The 4,753-nt window shown below is 42.7% G+C and overlaps 1 pseudogene; it reads right to left on the minus strand.

The window, feature by feature from the left end:
• Positions 1-4,289: 4,289 nt before the first annotated feature.
• LOC114109449 (U1 spliceosomal RNA) lies at positions 4,290-4,438 on the minus strand (annotated as a pseudogene).
• Between the last annotated feature and the right edge of the window lie 315 nt (positions 4,439-4,753).

The following is a 4,753-nucleotide window of genomic DNA, read 5'->3' on the forward strand; positions in this document are numbered from 1 at the left end:
ACAAGAAACAATCCCATTGTATGTTGAGGAAAATCTGTACTTTCAACTGGTAGGGGCTTTTCCTCTTTGTTCAGCAGTGAATTTCTATCTAATTAATCCTTTATTATGGAAGGGGAAAATTTAAATTATATAATAGTAGATTAAAATTAAATGCAAAATAAAGTAAGTAATGAAGCATGACAACAAGATGACAAGCTGGGAACCCAGCTGCCAATTTAAAAACTAGAGTATTATTTACATCATTGCATCAACTTGCATACTCTTCCCAATCCCATTCCCTGACACCATACAGAAGCAACCGCTACCCTACATTTTGTTTTTATTACTCCCTAGCTTTGAAACATCTAAAGACTACATACCCATATGATACAGTTAAGGCATTTTTGCTCTATCTCATTTTTAAAAAATATAAATTTATTTATTTTAATTGGAGGCTGATTACTTTACAATATTGTATTGGTTTTGCCATACATCAACATGAATCCACCACAGGTATACACGTGTTCCCCATCCTGAACCCCCCTCCCTCCTTCCTCCCCATACCATCCCTCTGGGTCATCTCAGTGCATCAGCCCCAAGCATCCAGTATCATGCATTGAAACTGGACTGGCGATTCATTTCATATATGATATTACACATGTTTCAATGCCATTCTCCCAAATCATCCCACCCTCTAAAATCCAATTAAAATTACAAAGAATGAAAATACAGGGAAAAAAACACTTCTTTTTAATAAAATGAAGAACTAGCTATAACACAACTTTAAATACAAATTGTGAAGCTTAATTTTGTAAAATCAGGATGCAGGGAATTCAAGGGAGCTGAAAGCTAGCACCTACTGCTTCAAACTTGAAGCAGAAGGAAGTTTCTTTAAGAATGTCATCCAGGAAGACTGGCTGAGATGGCATATAGACTCTGAACTCACCTCCTCTCATGAGTACATTAAACTCACAATGATCTGCAGGACAAGCATGGATGAATAAGACTAGAGCTTACCAGAAAAGATTTTCTGCAGATAAAGACATAAAGAGGAACCACAATGAGACTGGGAGAAGGGGTGAACTTGTGATGTAATCAAACCCCATACCTGCCAGGTGGATGACTCATACACTGGAGAATATTGCAGAGGTTCTCCCATAGGAGTGAGAATCCTGAGCCCCCCATCAGACTCCCCAGTCCAGGGGTATGGCAGTAGGAAGATAAGCCCCCAAAGCCTTTGGCCCTGAAGGCCAGTGGGGCTTAATTTCAGGAGCTCCACAGGACTGGGGGAAATAGAAATTTCACTCTTCAAAGGCATGCACACAAAAACCTCACATGGCCCAGGACCCAGGATAAAAGCAGTGATATGATAAGATTCTGGGCCAAACATATCTGCTGATTTTGGACTTTCCTAGAGAGGAAGGGTTTGACTGTTGCTCACCCTGAGGACATGGACACTGGTGGGGAACATATTTGGGAACATTAAACCACACAAACACTGTTGTTGGTGGATGCCTTCTTGGTATATTAGCACCAAGACCTTGCCCCACCCAACAGCTTGTAGGCACCAGTGCTGGAACAGCTCAGGACAAACAATTAACTTGGTGAGGTAGTGTCAACCAACAGGCTGTCTAAGGATTTCCTGAGCCAACAGCCACCTCTAGACATGACCCTGGATGTGGCTTTGCCCAATAGAGGGCCAAGATACAGTTCTACCCCCCCAATGGACAGGTACCAGCACTTCTTCCCTAGAAGCCTGCACTAGCTTTTAGACTACCCTCACTCACCAGGGAACAGACACCAGTAGCAAGAACACTACAATCCCAAAGCCTATGGATTCAGCCTGCCCTCACTGAGTCAGATTCTACCCTGAGACTAGCAGGGCCCTGGTTCTGCCCAGTAGCAGGTGAACATGTTTCAGGACAGCATGGATACCATATCCAAAAGCATCAGAAACCACCCCCACCCCCCACCAAAATATCTGAAACGAGTTCTGGGCTTCCTGGGCCCTGCAGCCAGAATACAGGAAACAGCTGTGCCTGCTAGTAGTTTGGCAATAACCCCAGGACCTTGCCTCACCTGCCAGTGGGTGGGCAACAGCTCTGAGGTCTTTGGGACCCTAACTCCACCCACCAGAAAGCCAGCACTAGCCCTGGGATCCCCTACAGTTCTACAAACAACTGTCTTGTGACCAGGCCCCAGTGAACAGCATCCAGCAGCATTCCCACAAGGCAGGGCCTGGCAACTGACCAAAACAGGAGCCAACCAGGACTAGTAGACTGCCCACACAGTCAGGCCACACAACAGAAGGACCACGCAGTCCTCTCAGGGGGAATCCCTGCAGTATATAGCCTAAGTAAAGGGAAGGCAATGCACTGCTAAGAGGCATAGAATGTCTCCTCAGTTCAGTTCAGTTCAGTTCAGTCACTCAGTTGTGTCCGACTCTTTGTGACCCCATGAATTGCAGCACACCAGGCCTCGCTGTCCATCACCAACTCCTGGAGTTTACTCAGATTCATGTCCATCGAGTCCGTGATGCCATCCAGCCATCTCATCCTCGGTCATCCCCTTCTCCTCCTGCCCCCAATTCCTCCCAGCATCAGAGTCTTTTCCAATGAGTCAACTCTTCTCATGAGATGGCCAAAGTACTGGAGTTTCAGCTTTAGCATCATTCCTTCCAAAGAACACCCAGGGCTGATCTCCTTCAGAATGGATTCGTTGGATCTCCTTGCAGTCCAAGGGATTCTCAAGAGTCTTCTCCAACATGACAGTTTAAAAGCATCAGTTCTTTGGTGCTCAGCCTTCTTTACAGTCCAACTCTCACATCCATACATGACCACAGGAAAAACCATAGCCTTGACTAGACGGACCACAGGAAAAACCATAGCCTTGACTAGATGGACCTTAGTTGGCAAAGTAATGTGTCTGCTTTTGAATATGCTATCTAGGTTGGTCATAACTTTTCTTCCAAGGAGTAAGCGTCTTTTAATTTCATGGCTGCAGTCACCATCTGCAGTGATTTTGGAGCTCAAACAGAGGGCCATTTCTCCAGGGCCAAGAAATGTAACTAACCTACCAAATACATAAGAATACAAAGAGCAACTTAGACAAAATTAGATGTCAAAGGAAAATGTTTCAGATTAAGAAACAAGATAAAACCCCAAAGGAACTAGTGAAGTAGAGATAGGCAATCCATCTGAGAAAGAGTTCAGAGTAGTGATTGCAAAGATAACCAGAGAACTCAAGAAGAGAATGGATGAACAGAGTAAGAAACTAGAAGCATTGAACAAAGAGTTAGAAAATATAAAGAGCAATGAAACAGATTTGAAAAATGCAATAACTGAAATGAAAAATACACTAGAAGGAATCAATTAAAACTAAATTAAATGATACAGAGTAACAGATCAGTTAGCTGGAAGGCTGCTGCTGCTACTCCTGCTAAGTCATTTCAGTCGTGTCCAACTCTGTGCAACCCCATAGATGGCAGCCCACCAGGCTCCCCCATCCCTGGTATTCTCCAGGCAAGAACACTGGTGTGGGTTGCCATTTCCTTCTCCAATGCATGAAAGTGAAAAGTGAAAGTGAAATTGCTCAGTCATGTCCAACCCCAGCTGGAAAGCAGAGAAGTAGAAATCACTGTTGCTGAACAGAAACAAAAAAAAAAAGAATAAAAGAAATGAGGGCAGTTTAAGAGACCTCTGAGACAACATCAAGCACAGTAATACACTCACTATAGGGACCTCAGAAGAAGAGAGAGAGAAAAAGCATTGAGAAAACATTTGTAGACACAACAAATGAAAACTTCACTAACTTGAGAAAGAAAACAGTCACCCAAGTTCATGAAGTACAGGGAGTCCCATACAGGTCAAACACAAAGAGGAACAAACCAAGATATGTTGCAATTCAAATGACAAAAACTTAAAGGGAGAATATTAAAAGCAACAAGGGAAAAGCAACAAATAACATATAAGGGAACTCCCATTAAGCTGTCAACTGATTTTTCAGTGGAAACTGTGTAGGCCAAAAAGGAATGGTGCTATTTATTTAAAGTGATAAAAGAGAAAAATTTACAGCCAAGAATACACTCTGGGAGCTTTCCTGGTAGTACAGTGGTTATGACTTTGCCTTCCAGTGCAGGAGATGTGAGTTGATCCCTGGTGAGGGACCTAAGATCTCACATGTTTTGCAGCCAGAAAATCAAAATATAAAACAAGTTATATTGTAATAAATTCAATGAAGACTTAAAACATTTTGAAAAGCAGAAAAAACTCTACCAAGCAGGACTTTTTCTTTTTCTCAGAGTTTTTTAAGACTAGGAGAGTGCTATCACAAATTACACAGTCAAGTTTCCCACATTTGTGGAAATGGCAAGGATCAGCACATTCAGAGTGCAATGGATAAGCCTTGTCCCAAGGAAAACGCCTTCATGATCATGGAATCTCTTCTGCCAAGTAAGTATATTTTCTTTCATATTTGATGGAGAAATTAAAAGCTTCACAGATAAGCTAAAACTAAAAGGGGTCAGTGTCACCAAACTTTATAATGAATGTTAACTTATTTAGGTGGAAAAGCCACAACTAGAAATAAGAAACTTACAAAAGGAAAAGGCTCACTGGTAAGGGTTAACATACAGTGAAAGTGAAAGTGAAGTCACTCGGCTGTGTCTGACTGTCTGTGACCCCATGGACTGTAGCCTACCAGGCTTCTCTGTCCATGGGATTTTCCACACAAGAATGCTGGAGTGGGTTGCCATTTCCTTCTCCAGGAGATCTTC

This window comes from Ovis aries, chromosome 19, assembly GCF_016772045.2.
Source record: "Ovis aries strain OAR_USU_Benz2616 breed Rambouillet chromosome 19, ARS-UI_Ramb_v3.0, whole genome shotgun sequence".
Lineage (NCBI taxonomy): Eukaryota > Metazoa > Chordata > Mammalia > Artiodactyla > Bovidae > Ovis > Ovis aries.